At 39.2% G+C, this 17,804-nt stretch overlaps 1 protein-coding gene and 1 long non-coding RNA gene across 20 annotated transcripts in view; both read right to left on the reverse strand.

The window, feature by feature from the left end:
• The window catches only part of LOC133267099 (poly(rC)-binding protein 3-like), a 498,414-nt gene that overhangs the window by 298,471 nt on the left and 182,139 nt on the right, over nucleotides 1–17,804 (reverse strand). The window lies entirely within an intron of this gene.
• On the reverse strand, nucleotides 10,130–11,520 carry LOC133266391 (uncharacterized). Its single transcript, XR_009742361.1, has 2 exons — nucleotides 11,442–11,520; nucleotides 10,130–10,735 (listed from the first exon to the last, which is right to left on the reverse strand). It is a non-coding gene; the product is annotated as an uncharacterized LOC133266391 (long non-coding RNA).

A 17,804-nucleotide genomic window follows, 5' to 3' on the forward strand; every position in this document is an offset into this window, starting at 1 on the left:
TTAGAAATTGATGCTTTCCTGCAGGTTTATTTTGTGATTTGAACAGGAAAAAAATTCTTGCTGGGGGAAAAAAAAGGAAGATGGCAGAATATCCTTCTGCTACACTAAGACTGAAATGATATTTCAGATTCAACTAAGTCTTTACCAGAATAAAAGACACCAAATTTTGCATCTGAACTTGGAGTGATACACATTTACATAATTTCAGCATTAGTGGCTGGACATGAAAAAGCAGTTTCCTTGTTTATTAGCACCTCCAGTCTGAAAGCTAACTTGGTTTCCCAGACACAGTTTGCAGGAAGGTTGGATTTTCAGTTTGTGGTATACCATTATTCTCTTTTTTTTGTGCCCCCCACCACATCTTTACATCAGAAACCAACAACTGTATGTAAATTACCAATTAATCAGAAACTCAAACATTTTTAATTCCAGAAAAAAAAACAGAACAGAGTTTCTGAAACAAAATACCCTCCATTATCTGGCTGTGCCATCTTTATGCTAGCTAGAAAAAAGAAAATCGGGGTCAAATTAAGAGGTGCTCTCAGCTAATTGATACCAATTCAAAGGTAAAGCATGGTTGGAATAGACAACGACCTATTAAGTCTGTGAAAAGAATAGACAGATTCTGAGGGGGAGAGGAGGAGCTACTATTCGACAGCATTAAATCTGAGTGGTCTGCTGGGAACCTTCACAGGGACAGCGCGGAGCAGCAAAGGCTGTCCAAAATGGATACAAATACATTGTCAGGCTGCTGTGACAGATCCATTATGGGTGAGCAGCTTAGCAAAATGAGCTACATCTCAACTGTCTCACAATATAAATGCCACAAACTCAGAAGGACTTGAGCTTCCAGTTCCCTTATCCCTTCCTCTGAGGCTATCAACAGAGAGCTGGCACCACAAAGAGTGGGTCAAGGAAAGCCCTATCCACAACAACCACCCTGAGAAAGACCCTCCTGTCACATGCCAAATCTGCCATGCTGTGAGACTACATGCTTTCAAACAGATACACTCTCACAGTTCTCTCTCCTTGTCCAGCTGCAGAAAGGAAATTTCAATGCAGTTACAGACAGCAGACAATACATCCGTTTGAGCATGCTGATTTCTCAAGTTACACCAAAACAACATTTTTTCCTACTGTGAACTAATCAAAGAGCACAGAAAGGATAATGACCTAGTGCTGGTAACAAACTGAAACTTGTTAAATTACATTTCCCCAGAGGTATTAGGAGTAATACTTCCAAATTCAATCCATGAGGCATACATGTGACATATATGGGTAAGTGAAAGCTAGAGCTTTTAAAACATATTCCATTTTCAACCACAGAATGCTAAACACAAAATTTTTATGACAACAGTTAAGGCCATGTTACAATTTTTGTTCACACGTGACAGTTCAGCAGAAAGCATTTCAGCATATGCTTAGGTCTCATTACAGTCTCAAGAATGTTAGCCTGGTCATTTGCTAAGCCATGACATCAGTGAGCAATTCACCACCCAAATGCAAAGGATCTTCAGAATATACCACAGTAGAAAGGCAGTAGGGTGGGGACTGAGAAAAGGAAGTTTAGATTGGATATAAGGAGGAAGTTCTTTACTGTAAGGGTGGTGAGGCACTGGAATGGGTTGCCCAAGGAAGCTGTGAATGCTCCATCCCTGGCAGCGTTAATGGCCAGGTTGAACAGAGCCTTGGGTGGCATGGTTTAGTGTGAAGCGTCCCTGCCCATGGCAGCGGGTTGGAGCTAGATTATCTTAAGGTCCTTTCCAACCCTAACTATTCTATGATTCTATGTTATCTTCACTCTTCAAGGAGGATTTCTCACACACTCTTATAAGTTTATTAGGAAATATAGCCATTTATAAGATTTCCTATTATTTCTTACCTTTAAAATAACAATCTTTGCCAGTCTCTTCATATCTACCCATTCTGAGAGAACTGCTAAGGCAGACACCAAAGCTTCACCAAGGATCTCTTGCTAATTCAGCAGAGTATAAGCATTGTCACATGTGCAGATCTGAGTGCAGGGACATTTGGAAAAGCATATCCGAGCAAAGGCTCAGCCATATATGCCCTCCTAGCCAACATAAGAAGAGACTAAAGAGCAGTAAGTTCCCCCATTGTAGAAGATACAGGCTACTCTACTTATTTATTAAAATCTAGCCCTGGCCATGCTCCAAATTGCATGTTTGATGTCATAAAATAGGAAGAATAGCAAGGACTGCCTCCTGGCTGATAATCAGCTAGCTCTGAATGTTGCTCCACAGGACCAGGTACTACTGAGAATGCACACAAAGGAAAAGTTTCATGCACAAACATGATCACATAGGAATCAGTTCTTCTTCTCCTCTCTTTCTGCTCTCTGCCCTCCCTCTTTTTCAATGCCACAGCACAAGAGTGCACCTACAAGTGCAAACCCCGCTGTTTTCCAGCTCCACTCAATAAATAGACAGCTGACACTATGGCTCTTAGCCTTAGCCAAGGTCTTACGTTGAGTTTCCTGCCATTGCAAGCCAGCCAGAATTGCATGTTTCATCCATGGGCCAAGGTTTCCTCAGTCACATCTGAGTTAGTCAACATTCATCATACAAAACAAATACTTTCTCACATTCAAATTAAATAATTTCTCAAAACTTCCCATGGCTTGACATTATGTTCGTATCACAGAATGTTATATTATATATTGTTATTGTTTTATATATATATATATTATATGAGCCTTCATGTTTCCAGTTTCAGCCTATGGCACAATTTGTATTCCATTTGCTCAGGATCAGAACTTCCAAAACATTGACACTTGCTTCTGACGCAGTGAGGGAAAAATTTACCCTGCAAATGTAGCCTCTTTGAAAGAAACATCTATCTATAAAATGCCTAGATACAGAAGAGATACACGCACATGCACACTCACAAAGAAAACCAGTTCTGAACAGATGAGCTCATGGAGTGTCCTCTACTGAGATGAATCCTTCCTTTTCTGCAAGGAAGGAAATATCCACATATTTCTGCACCATCATTTTTCCTTTTTCTGCTTCCCACAAGCAAGAAAGAATTGACTTATGCAAGCCATAAAGGCAACACAACAATGGAAAAATATATCCATTTGATCCAGTGTTACCAATCACACTTACACACATGCAACACAAATTTCTCCCACAATATGAGTGCACCTCTCATTTGAGGAATTAATGCTCAGACCACATTAAGTGCCTGCCTGTACAATTTATCACAAGGTGTTGCACAAAAAGTTAAACAAAGGTTCATTTCCTCTAGGAAGGGATGAGTTTCTGAACTATAACTCACAACATGCTGACATTTTAGGAGCTACTCAATCAGTATGTGATACCAGACAAACTGCTCTGGTGCTAAAAATAATTAATGTATGTTTTACATTCTCTGTTATTAAATTTACTGTCATTTCATCATCCCAGTGTTGGACTGCTGCTGCCAGTCTGCCTTTGATAGTCTGTACCAAAATGAATGAAAAATGTAAGTTAAAAAAAACCAAACATATTTGATACCTTGCAACGAAGTGATTAAAGTAAAAGAGACTGAATGGAGTTAAACTGTCTCCTATACAGTTTCATAAAAAGAAAACTCTGAAGTATCAACAAAATTGTAGAAATCTATCATGTTCAGACTGGTAGAGAAAACACTGACAGAAAGCACTGCCACTTTTTTCCTACCTTCATTTTTAAATCCTAACCATAAAAAACTGAATGTAGACAACAACATGTATTGTAGCTAGGACTCAAAATCCTACCAGGAATATGCATCTTGTCTAGGTTACCTCAGAAGAAGTTACCCTTTGACTTGAACAATTACATTATTAAACAGTCTCCAAAGCTGGATTTCAGAGATGACAAACTAATAGTTATTGGTTGTTTCCATTCCTTGTGCATACTTAGAAATTTCTACTGCAAGTTTCAGTTCAACTTTGTCACATCAGCTCTACCCAATTAAACACATTTCTCCACAATGCATCTGCCCAAGTGACACAAGTAGTGCAAGACACACCCCCCCATTGCCTAACTGCTTATGACTGCTGCAGTCCTTCCAGCAGTCAATTCCACAGTGGATATCCCTGTGACAAAGGATTTCTAGAGCCTCACACAAGCTTATGTCAAATCCTTCCACATTTCTTTCCACTGTTTCTCTGGAACTGGAACAGCCTCACATACTCCGGGATAAACAAAACTCCTGCTTGTTCACAACACTGTTTATTACTCTGTAAGCATGTGGACTATGCGTCAATTGCACCAGATTTTCTGAGCTGCCTCCCCATAAGCTCAAATATCCTTTTTCACACTAAAATATCTTACCATTTTATTTCAAGAAATAAACCCTTTTTTAAGAAATAAAGTATTGAAGTTGGGGGGGGGGAATTCACTTATCTCCTGATGTATACTGTTTCTCAAACAAAGAGCTCATCAATATTAACTTAAACCTTGGTTTTGAAGTGTCATTTGGGAGACAGGGAAAGGAGGTAAAATTTGATTTCACTTAAATATACTTTTGCACTGTAAATGCAAAATAAATAATACACCTGTAGTTTGCACTTACACTAGCATAATTGAGATCAATATTTGTCAGGTGGCAGTAATGTAAAAAGATGTGTCAAAATCAACTTACATATCATAGAATCATAGAATCGTTAGGGTTGGAAAGGACCTTAAGATCATCTACTTCCAACCCCCCTGCCATGGGCAGGGACACCTTACGCTAAACCATCTCACCCAAGGCCTCGTCCAACCTGATCTTGAACACCGCCAGGGATGGAGCATTCACAGCCTCCCTGGACAACCCATTCCAGTGCCTCACCACCCTAACAGGAAAGAATTTCCTCCTTATATCCAACCTAAACTTCCCCTGTTTAAGTTTTAACCCGTTACCCCTTGTCCTGTCACTACAGTCTCTAATGAAGAGTCCCTCTCCAGCATCCCTATAGGCGCCCTTCAGATACTGGAAGGCTGCTATGAGGTCTCCATGCAGCCTTCTCTTCTCCAGGCTGAACAGCCCCAACTTCCTCAGCCTGTCTTCATATGGGAGGTGCTCGAGTCCCCTGATCATCCTCGTGGCCCTACTCTGGACTTGTTCCAACAGTTCCATGTCCTTTTTATGTTGAGGACACCAGAACTGCACACAGTACTCCAGGTGAGGTCTCACAAGAGCAGAGTAGAGGGGCAGGATCACCTCCTTCGACCTGCTGGTCACGCTCCTTTTGATGCAGCCCAGGATATGGTTGGCTTTCTGGGCTGCAAGCGCACACTGCCTGCTCACATCAGATATTCATAAGCCACAATTCCTCCTCAATCTGAAGAAAACTTGACCTACTGAATATGAAGTAATACATTTTCACCCATGATAAAGTCCTTCCCTTATTGGGGAAGCCTAATAAGCTACAGATTTTTGCGAGGAAGAACCAAAAGCGCTTTGTCACCACAGAGAACTTACCACCCCACAACTTCCTTTTCACTTCCCACTACAATTCAAACACTTACAGATAATTTAAGGTTTCCCAACCAGCAGCCTATCTTGTTTTAATCTTTATGCAGAATGTTCACCAAGGCTCAGCATTTGGTTCTAAGAAGTATTTCAGACAGATTTACAAAAAAACATGAAGGTCACTGGTTGTAAAAAATTTGTACACGCAAATTCTTATGGCTCTTTGAACACATCTGCCAAGACTAGAAAGCAAAACAAATCTTTATTCCTTTATTTCCACTTTTCACCTTCATTCCTTTCTACATATGATTTCTCTCTCAGAGTAAAATCAAAAGAAGGCAGTGGAAAAGGAGGGGACTGGAAAGAAACAGTAAGGACAGTCAGGGAGATAAGGAGGCCGTTTTCTGCCAACAGTATTGTGTTTTTATAAAATAGGCTCTCTGAAAATCATTTTCTTATATTCACACAAACTGAGATTTAGAGAAGTTTTACTGAAATTTCTTGAGCTTTAAAGCAAGCAAACAAGACTCCTAAGCAGCTTGGGTTCCCTAGGAATAGAGCAGAGGTTAGAGGTGTCCAACCCCTCATTAACATACTTGAAATATATTATTAATGCTAATGTTGTTCTTAAAAAGAAAACAGACTGTCCTGCTTTAGACCCAGCCAGTAACACAACATCATGGAGCTGTTCACTCACAGCCCCTTTTTCCTCCCTTTCCAGGGTGGGATGGGGAGGAGAATACAAAGAAGGTAAACCCCACAGCTTGAGATAATAACAGTCCAATAACTAAAACAAAAAAGTAAAATATAGTGATAATAGAAACAATATAAACAATAACAATAGTAATAGGAGAAAACAAGAAAGGAAATGAAAGCTCAGACAGCACAAGTGATGAACTATACAATTGCTCACCACCTGCTGACTGATACGCAGCCCTACCTGAGCACCAATTAGTCCTTCCAGGTGACTCGCCCCAGTGGGCATAACATACTGTGATGTGGAATACCCCTTTGGCTAGTCTGGATAAGGTGTCCTGTCTTTGCTTCCTCTCAACTTCTTGCACCCCTCCTAGTTGCCAGAGCATGGGAGACTGGAAAGTCCTTGATCAGGGTAAGTGCTACTGAGCAACAACTAAAACATCAGCGTGTTATCAGTATTGTTCTCAGACTAAGTCCAAAACACAGCACTGCAGCAGCTACTAGGAAGAAAATTAACTGTCTCCCAGCCAAAACCAGGACACAGGTTGAGTTACAACTTTCTACTAGCATGACAGCAATATAACATGAATTTTTATTAACTGACTGTGAGTTTAAGATTATACAAAACCCAACCTACATATTTTGGTGTACAGAATTGTCGTATGCCATATTAATTGCCTCTGAAGTGAAGCGCAAAGCATGAATTCATCATTAGTGCCTTAAATTGTTTCACTGGCTCTACTTAAGCAGTACAAGCGATCTGGTTTCAGGCTAAACTAGGAAAAGATATGCAAGTCAGGAACATTTAACCTATGACACCTCACACTGACTTTTCCACAGAATCTACATTAACATTGGCTTTCCTATTTTTCCTTTGGTTGTATGGGTGCAGGAAACTACTGCATCAGAATGAGGTCAGTAAGCAAAGGCTCAATCCCATTTTCACTCGAGTGGCAGAACTTCCATTAACTTGATAGGGAGCTATAGCAGTGCCTGAATTGCAAGAGATACCCTTTAGGCCTCCTGTTCTTTCCTTGGGCAGGGATTATAGGCATCAATATTTTAGGATATAAGGAAAAAAATAAAGAAAGCAGTTACTTGGGAGAGTTGAGAGAGGGGATTATTTCCATGGTTTTGTTTGTTTTGCGACGAACCATGTTGACACATACCCAAGTGCAAACAAGAAAGTAAAAACTAACACTGCTACATTCCATGAGGGAAAAAAAACAGCAATCTGGTTTTATAATTCATCAGGAAATTTCCTCAGGAATAATGCTGTCAGAGCATGCTTTCATGCTACAATGAGGAAGAGATGCAGAACTGAATAAATGATCTAGGGAGGAGGATCTTTCTACTGGACCATTTAAAGACCATCAAGTTTCTGATACTGCCTGCCAGCAAATTGCCTTGTCACACACACCTTCATACGAGTTACACAATTAGCTCTTTCTGCTGATTTGAATCACTTGTTTGCTATTACAACAACTTTTCTAGGGAGCATTTAAATCATTAAAACAGATGAGCTTGAAGCCAGCTGGACAATGCTCTGCAGCTCAGCTTACATGCATCTACTGCTTTCAAACAAACAACCCAAAGCTGATCCACCTGCTTCCCATGAGCTATACTTCATTTTGTTTTATATGGCCTTAGTTTTGTGGCTTGAATACCTTTGAAAAAATATTTGTATTAGGCTCTAGAAGCAGTCAAACCTCTGTCTTCTTATAATTATTAGGAGTAGGAAATGAAACCAGCTCCTTAGTACCCTGCTGTTCTCAGAAAGGTCTCTGCTTTTCCCTGGAGCTGCACAAATCCTGCAGACTTCAGCAGGGAGTCCAGACATCTGAGCGGACTCTGCCCTAGTAACTGCCTTAAAGGAGAAGGGCTTTCCCTATCCTATGAGGATCTCAGAATATTTTAAAAGGTGAGTTGCAGGATAAACCCTGGCACATCTACTATGTCTTTATGATCTATTAGCTAAAGACTGAAGGAAACGCATCCTTTTTGTAAGCATGAAGATCCATAGTGTCTTGAGGAATGTTACTCACTATGTTGTTAATCTACCGTGTCTTTCTGTGTTTGCATTTTTGATTAGAGGAAGGTTTATGAATCAACCTCAGTATAATGGAAATATAGTAGCAACCTATTTAATAATTGACATATATGTTCATCTAGGTAAAAGATTATGTTGAAAATTCACACATTAAGTTTAATACAAATTTTTCTTCTTTAAATTTCAAACCTTGCATTTCCTTATATATGGAACTGAAATAACATTTTAGATCAAGACAGAGTTCATGACTCAATCTCTCTTTTTGCTTCTTTCTTTCAAAAGCCCAGCACCTTTCAGTGCACAGCATGCAATGATGCAATACTAATGAGGTGAAAGGTCCTTGAATGAATCTTATTAGATGTGCTCAGTGCTGTTTTTCTACAGTACTTCTGTTTACAACAGGGAATATCTTATCTTTGGACTAGACCTTAAGACTAGGAAATGTACTCTATGAAAGCTGATATGAATGCAATCAGAAAAAAGTGCAAGTCACAAAAAAGAGCATCTGAGCTCTTAAAAGAGTTAAAGCTTCCAAAAAGAGTAATTTGCTCAGTGGGTAATAAGAACTATTTGGCATGCTATGTCATGCCATTTTCTTCTTAAGGTTGTTTTGCATTTACAGCATATATTTTGTATGTACCAAGTAACAATCTGAAGACCCTCCACTTTATTACTCCACAATGTCTGAGACAAAACATTAATATCCTGTTTCAAGTATGGGAAACAGCAATGGCTCAGATATCAAGCTGCCTCTAAAGACACATGCTTGTTCAATCACTGCCCTGCTCCTGTGCAGAGCTTCCCAATAAGCCAGTCATGATGGGCTAAGCAGAGCAAAACTAGATGTCTGGGAGGATAAACTGCTCCTCCTCATGGAAAAGAAAGACATCCACCAAAAATCATGGAAGCCAAAGACCCTGTGGTGGAGATGCCCCTGTCAGTGGCTTCCAAGGGACTGGACACTTTGGGGGGATGTTACTAGCATTAATTTGAAGAGGAATCCCATGGGGCTGCTTCTTTTTTATGCCAGTCCATAGGGTGGTAAAACCCTGTGATACAGCGATAGTAACTCCTGTGCCATAGCAGTGGTGCATCATGAGACAGTAACTCAAAGCCAAAACAAAAAACCAAGGCACATATAGAAAGATGAATCCTTGATTTGGGGTCTAATTTTAATTTTTTGCACATTGTACAAGCCAGTATTTTCTACTGTAGTGATCAACCAAGATAAATTTTCACTTTAATGGCTAGGAAAAACAGCAAACGCCAATAAAGCACTAGATATGGATTACTGCTTTTATCCAGCACACCAGAAGACTACTGGCTATTTCTTTGAAAGGAGAGGACTTTAAATATAAACAAAAGAGGGAGTGTTGATTAGCATAACTATTTTAATTTAAAATGGAGTTTAACATAATTGAAAAGTTAAAAGGCTGAGGATCCAAGGTATGCACTCAGAAGATACAGAATGAGCATGAGCAATAGAAGTTTTTCCAAGGCTGTTTCCAACTGAGGTACATTATCTATGGTCTTCTGAAACAGAAAAAAACAAACCCACAACCCAAACCTAGGAGATTAGCTGGTTAGATTGTTTAAGCAGTTTCCACTCATTCTGCAGAACACACAAATGAGTAGGCATTTTCAAAACATATGTCCACAAAGAAATTAAATCACACAACCTAATTTCTTGAGGTACTCTTGCAACTTATCAGGCAACAGTAGTTCACCATTGAAGATTGAAACCTGAAAGTCTTTACGTTAATAAGCATGTGATCTCCTCTGCTTTGAATGTTGTGTGGGAATTAGCATTTGCATAAAGGGCAGAAAGAAAGCAAAAAAGCCCCTCTACCAAATCATTGTGGTAACATTGTAAGGCCATTTTACAGTGGAGCCAGTGAAGACTGCTAGAGCAGCTGTCCCTATGTTACAGAAAATACATTTTTCTTTTTATTCCCCCCCCCCCCCAAAGCAAACAAAACCAGCTTTATCAAGCAAGATTTGAATTTCATGGCTTACATTTGGGAATGCTTTATCTCCAAACTTGGAAAAGAATGCAGCATTTTAGAACAGTGTTACAAGAAGCCAGACCTTGTTAATTCACTAACATGACTGAGAAACATCGTGAGTTAACACATTTGGATAAATCAGCAAACAAGGCAGAAGTCGGGGAAGGAAGATGGCCCTGAATTACAGCTCTGCATCACAGTTACCAGAGGCTAAAACTAAGATACAGTTGCTAAAGGCATCAACACCAGAATAGTTTATATGCATTCAAAACATTTAACTACAATAACTCATACTATATTAATTTTTCCAGTATCATAACAACTCAAACTGCAATTATTGTGCAGACACATTTTTGACATAACAAAGTGAAAGCTACTGATGTAAAATGCAGTAACTTCTTAACAGGTTGACAGCCACAAACTGCTGAGGTCAGGTACCATATGCTGAAAACAGTGATGCAGTGGCTTTATCATGCAAGACCATTTGTGTGATCAGAAGCATGCTGAAACTCACAGGAGCCTTGCATCTACCAGTCTGCTGCAAATCATTTAAAGAAGGAATGAAAATTGAACACACTGAACAGAATTACAAACAGAGACTGGAGTTAATTGACATGTCAGGGAGAACATTAAAATGAAGCACTTAAAAATTCACCTGTGGATTGAAACAAATACAGAGGTGTCTCTAGCACACATGGATGAGATATTCTGTAGTGCTGAGCTGTACTCTCACAGAGCCGTACTCAGATATGAGGCCTGCAGGCTCTCCTTCAAGAATGTTTCTTAGCTATTTTTGTTGCTGCTTCATGACTCTGCAATGCAGTGAGGGTTCTAGATGACCAAAAAGCCTGATGAAAAATATTTAAGCACCTAAATTTCACTTTACGTATATATACACACATTTAAGTAGCAAACTTCTGTCAACTATTAAAAGTTTCAGTCAGACTGTACCACTATATGTGCTCTAGGTCTCTGCACCTTAGGAGTTTGTAATTCTGTGTTATTCTTCCTTTCAGCTCATAAGATTCTCCTCCCTTCATTTTTTTTTAATACAAATTTATTTAACTTCAGGCCATAAAACTAGATATGTCATAAACAATCCAAAACCCTAAATGACTTGGGGTAGCAGCAACAAAATATTTCAGCTTCTTAATTTTCTTCTCATTCATCAGTTCAGAATTATGTGTTTTTAATGGATTAACATAGGACCAAAATACTGATGATTTTTAAGAGGTTTTCATTACCTTTCAGAACACCATCTGTAGGGTCCTTGCTATTTCAAAATCCAAGATCACAGCTCTGTGTGCAGGCTCTTTATGTCTTCTAAATGGACATAAAAAGAAGTCAGAGAAGTAATGCCTTAAATAAAGGCAGAGGGCTTGGTATTGTCATACCCACTGAACAACTTCATTTATAACCACTGACAAAATCCGTTATAAATGCTGACAGCTTTAGATCTATGTATTACATTTTGAGGAATAAATGCCACTACATATTTAGCCTTTATAGTGGAAAGCTTTTATTTTGTGTATAAATCTGCGTTTAATGAGCCTTGAAAGAGATGATTGCTAAATAACAGCCTGCTGCATTCAAGCTCAACTGCCTCCAATTATATTGTTTATAATTATATAATTGTACAAATAATGTGTGTCCAACAATCCCTGTGTTTTATTACTGCACAGCTCTATGACACCAGCGTAAATCACCTTTTCACTTTCAGAGTCAGCCTCTTTCATTTTGCTTACTCAGCCAACACAAATGCACACAGAACTGCACTTTTGACTGCTGAATGCATCAAACCAGCTTACCAGCCTCAGCAGAAATAAGAAAGTAATGGAAGTGGCCAACTCACAAAAATGAAAGGGGAAAGAAAGGTACTCTCTGTACGAGGAGGCAAGGGAGAAAAGAAATAAAAAAGGTTAGCCCAAAATCATACATGGTGTTAGTGAATTACATTTCCTTGTGTGTTACTTGATGGCAGATTCTTCTGAATATATTGCCTATACAAAATTCTCATGAGAACGAGTGCTAAGCAGCTCACACTGGCAGGTAATGTTCTTTGCACTGTTCTTACTCCTATATGGATACCTCAGCATTCGTTGTAATGGCACTAAGATCAGCAAGAATCTCATTAGGAAACATGTTGTTATGCTGTTAAACCCTATGGAAACCTCTCCCTTCACCTCCACAGAACAGCATTTCTTCTCTCTGTCTGTGAAAACTAATTCAACTTTTAATCAGTAATTTAACTGATTTAACTGGCATTCAGCATATGCTTCTAATAATTCCTGCCACAGAAATTTAAGCCCTGAAGTCATCCATACAACTCGTATTTGATGTAAAAGGGACAGCATTTTATTGTTTTGACACGACTTGTTGGGCACACATTCCCAAGTAGTCAAATTCCTGTTTTTAAATGTGATACAAAGCCCTCTGCCCTTTCCTTCAAGCACACAGGATATCTTGTTTTCTCTTTAGTCCACAAGCCCTCACACACACAACACCTGGCCTTTTAATCAGTGAAGCTCTGCTACTACAAATCCCTGTCAGGAAGGCTCCATCACTCTCCCCATCAGCGGAGCACACGACTGCCTGCTCCACTCACCCCCGTATATTTTTAGCTCTTGGCTGCCTGTAAAACACTGACTTTGTTGGTCTGTGCTGACTTCTAAAGCCTGCAGCTTAGCCTTACTTCAAATCAGTACACTGAATTTTGACAGACTGAAACAACAACGCTTTAAAGGGTTTCAGTGCCTTAGATGGCTAGTAGTTGAGCCCTTAAAAGGGGGTTACAAGTGTAGGGCTTCGCATTTTCTGAACTACCCCAGCCCGTTCTCCTCCCTCATCAACTTTTACACCCCTTTAAAACTCTTGCACTCGGAGGCACGTGTACAGCAGGACGCCTCACCCTGTGCTTGATGATCAAATCATGGTCTTCTGAAATCTACTGCTATCGTTATTTTAACAGCTTGGATAATTTCCCAAATTGGGGGAAGCTGGTTTAAAACTATAATTAATTTTTTTCAGTGTTAGCAATAAAATTACTGCAAACACCTTGTATGGTCAATTAACTTCTCTATTGTACTTCACTTCCTCCGTAGAGTCAATGACTGTAGAAAAGCAAGGCACCTGAACTTGTCTTAGGTTTAGATGATGCTTTGGAACTGAAGACTAAATTAGAAATTAAAATGTAATTATAATTATGAAGTTATTTTAAAATAATAACTTTCTTTGATTTTGAGGAAGTGTTTCACCATTCTTTATCAAACAACCCATTTCTATATGCCATCTCATAAAAATTCTTCAAACTGACCTTACTACAAATGTTTGCATTATGTTGAACAGGAAAGTATCAGGTAGTGAAAAACATGATCATTGTCTCTCTCATAGTTTCGAAAAAACTGTCATAGCACGAAATACCACATAAATAACAAACCCACCAATATTAACCTGTATTTGGATTTAGGAAATCACTTCCTATAGCCAGGAAAACTTGCTAAACAAAATCCAAGCAGAAACCTATTAAATGAAACATCCAAGGGTAGGAGGGAGAAGGGGTAGTGAAGAGAGAGCCCACACAGTATCATGCAGCTATGTGTCCTCTTGGTCACTTTAAAGAAACCTAGGACTGGCTGTGCAGCCACGAGGAAGATCAATGTGCTGTCAGCACAGGAGATGGCACCATTTTCATTCCCAGCACAGAGACCACCCAAAAGCTCCTAGATCCCCAAACCTCCTCAGAGGTGCTGACCTAATTTCCAACTGATGTACCTTCCTAGCTAAAATAAATAGCAGAGATTCCCATGGTATCCTCCACAGGTGCTCAGCCTCTTCCAAGGTCAATGTCTGTGCACCTTGCCTTGAATACAGGTGGTTATTACAGCAACAGGAACAATATTGCTGAAGGAAGAGAAGCTTTCTGCTAAAATGTGAGGGTATATATATACACACCTCAAATTGCTAAAATAGTTAAATAAAATATTTATAAAATTCAGAGTCCTTTCATTTGCCTTCTTGATACCAAGTGTCTGGGATTTGCTTTCCTATGTTTACAAGCTTTCCTATGTTTACAAGCTTTCCTCACCAAAAATAAGGGCTGCACGTTCTGGCTTTTTAAAATGAATGCCAAGGTTTCAAGTGTTCTCCTCGCCCTTTTTTCCATTTTGCTGCAGGGGAAGGAGGGGTGAGCATTGTGAGATCTGCAGTAAAGAGAAATGACTACTATGAGTTCAGGTACCTTGCATACGTTACCTAGGAGCAGCTGTGTAAAACCTCACTGTTCATAAGCAGCTGCCTGATGCATGAAGTGATGACACTGTGTGTTTCAGCACTGTAAATAAATGGGAATCTGAACAGTTCTCACCTGGCCTGTTTTAAAGCAGAAAATTAGGTACAGCAACTGATGGAAGAAGCAGTTGTTGGTTGGTAGTGGAAAGGCAAGGCAGGGTAGGGGAAAATTTAAAACTGGAAGTAGAAGCAGAACAAACCAAGTAAAAATCTTTTACCAGCTGAGAAAAAGTAAATATAAAAACTTAAATAAAATCAAAGCAACTTATATCTTGAACTTTGGGTCAGTTTTCTGTCATACATGTACCACATTACCTTTGAAAGGCTTTTCAGCAAATATTTCTGCACTTGGTTCTGCTTCACGCTTCTGTAAAGTCAGAACTTTGTTGTAGAGGTTCAGGTTTTGGCCATGTGCTTTAAAGGTTATTTCCCTGACCGCTATAATTGGACTCGTCCTCTAGAAATCACTGAATTTGTGTTGCTTTGCACTTTCAGAATATCGACATAATACAAGAAATTGTCTGCTACAGAGAAACTGCTTCAGAAGATTAATTTTATTTTGGTTTACCCTTCTTTAGAGAAGGTATCATTAACTGCAATAGTCATGGCTAAAAAAAAAGTTTTTGTAAGCAAGAATGATTAAAAAGTGTGTATTTCAATTCAAATGCAAAAAATACAGAAGATAGAAACAAAAATCAAGCACACAAGTATGTCAATTTTTTGAGGAAAGAATGAGTTTTCTTGTCCTAACCATTGTTAAGGGCCACTTTCCATCACTCAGAGATATAAACTGACATTAGAATTTTTACTAAGAAATGGAAATCCTGCTACTCTGTAGAGGTTAGACATTTCAAACTGATCTTAGCTTATTACACATACATGGGTGACTTGTTACTTCCACAGGCACTGCTACCAGATGCAGCAATTTTCTGGCTGGCTCTTCCAGTTATTCTAGAGGAAAAGAAACCAAATCACACCAAAACTTCCTTTTCTATTTGCAAAAATCCAAGAAAATGTAATGTCCAGCATGCCAGTAAGCCCTGAATTCACAAAAGTTTAAATGAAGTCTTGTATAATTTACTATTTTTCCTAGAATATGAGGGGAAAAAAACGCAGAACTGAAAGACTTCACACAGTTACATGTGGTTACACACCCAGCAACTGTATTGCCAAGAAGCAGCTGTTGGTTAGACTTCCAGCTCAACCAACCTTTGATAAAGTGTTCAACTGGTACCACATTTTGCATACACTGTCTTCCTCCACAGAGTTGAAGCACTGTTATAAGAGGGCAAAATATTCATGCTTCAATAGCTTTATCACAAAATGTACCTCAAAGAAAAAAAATCATGTAAGTGCATGTGAATGTAAAGATTTACTTCTGCTTTCCTTGAACAGTCTTGCACCAAAACTTTGAACAATGACTTGTTTTATTTTTTTATACAATAAGCTTTCAAGCACATTTTTGTCATCCTTATCTCTCAGACAACCCAGCACAATTGAAGGAATAATGTGTTCTTTTTTTCTACCCCTATTATTTAATAGATATTAATTGATCGAAAAAGTGGTGAAGAGAACTTTTTATTTACAGGGCCATCAAGTATGGCATGTCTTAATTTGATTCTGTCAAGAGTGTGTAGATGCTACTAGATATTTGAATTCATAATTGAATATGAAAATAATAAATTAAGAAAATAATAAAATCAATTTAGGACAAGAGGTAACGTCCTCAAGCTGTGCCAGGGGAGGTTTAGATTGGATATTAGGAAAAAAAAAATACTTTCCGGGGCAATGGTTTTTCATAGGCCATTTTAAGACTAGTTTCAAGCTTCACCTATGCAACCAGATCTTGGGTTATCTGGCTATACAAGACCCAAAAATGCCAACACCCATATAGCTGGGGTATGCTCCTAAAAGGGTCTTCAGCTCTTCGGAGGAAGTGCTTGCATCTTGCGGGAACTGAATCTCATCGCTAGATACTGCTCTTTCTGCTCACATTAATTATTTGCCTCCTAAAGCAATTTGTTGCCTTGCTGGGAGAAGAGCTTCCCACAGGTAGCTCCCTACCTGACGGAGAGAAGAAAGGACAACCTAGTTCTCTTCTGTGAATTCACATGGCCTCTTTAAACTCCTCATAAATCCCCATTGGGAAGTCCCTCTGAAGCACTTTCAGGACTCTGGAGTGTTGTTCTCCTTTCTGAAAGTGCTGATGGTATTTCTGTGTTTCCTTTCAAAGATTTTCTCGCAGTTAAGGCAGGCAGAGTTTCCCTTCTGGGCCTATCAATATTCCTCTGGGCTGTCAACCAGGGAAGTTTCCAGCTCTAAAAGCATAAGGTAATCTAAAAAAAGAGGCATTTGCCTTAACTGCCTGTTACTTTACAGAAGTTCTTAAATTCTCATAATTCTCATACTGATTTTTCGTCAGCCTGCTAAAACCATTAATCTGGGTTGTTTTGCAGTGTTTTTTTGTTGTCTTTTTTTTCCCCCTTTTGTAGTTTCTTTCAATTTAACAGGACTAATTCAGTATTTAGCTTTGTCCCCTCATAACAGCATTTCCCCACCTAAAGTCTGGGATCTGGTTGGACTTTTTAGCAGGACTCCTTTGTACGAAATAGGACATTTCTTTTAAGACTGTGCTGCACCTGAACAACTGCTAAGGGATCCAGCCTGGATTTGTATAGGAACTGAGATGTCACATGTACCTGCAGCATAAGTCATTCCACAAACTAAAAAATACCAAGAAATAGCAAAGCTAGGGACTAAACTGCTTCCACTTCAGAGTTACCTCTGAAAGCAATCTGTCCACAAATATTTGAACATGATCAGTCAGATAGGAGCTGACACCGCATAGAACTCGCTTCCTGTTGTGACAGTGCCAGTGGGCAGCATTGCCTCATACCCCACCCCTTGAGGGAGCACTATCCCATGCCATTAACAGATTAGCAAGAACAGGGATGCACATTAGCACATTATTCTTAGCCTTAATGGTAGGAGAATATCACAAACATAACTGAAACTATTCTATGATTCTATGAAACTGAGAGCATTTTCCCATTCCCAAACTGCAACTGCACCCACACTACTGCTTTTGGATCCAAGTCCCATATTTTCAAGGGGAAAGTGGGAAGAAGGGTATCCTGGTTTCAGGGGGAGCACTTTTTCCTCAGTATCTGTTACATACCCATTGATGTTTTCTCAATGAATATTCAGTGAAAAAAAATATGAAATGCAATAGTCTGCTGAGGTAATAGACTCCTACTTTATTACAAAACAGGATAGGGTTTCCGTGTGTTCAGGCAAACTACTGCATGGGAAATAGTGAT

This window comes from Pezoporus flaviventris, unplaced genomic scaffold (assembly GCF_033815535.1).
Source record: "Pezoporus flaviventris isolate CSIRO_AGI_PZ_B2104156 unplaced genomic scaffold, CSIRO_AGI_Pfla_v1 ptg000007l, whole genome shotgun sequence".
Classification (NCBI taxonomy): domain Eukaryota; kingdom Metazoa; phylum Chordata; class Aves; order Psittaciformes; family Psittacidae; genus Pezoporus; species Pezoporus flaviventris.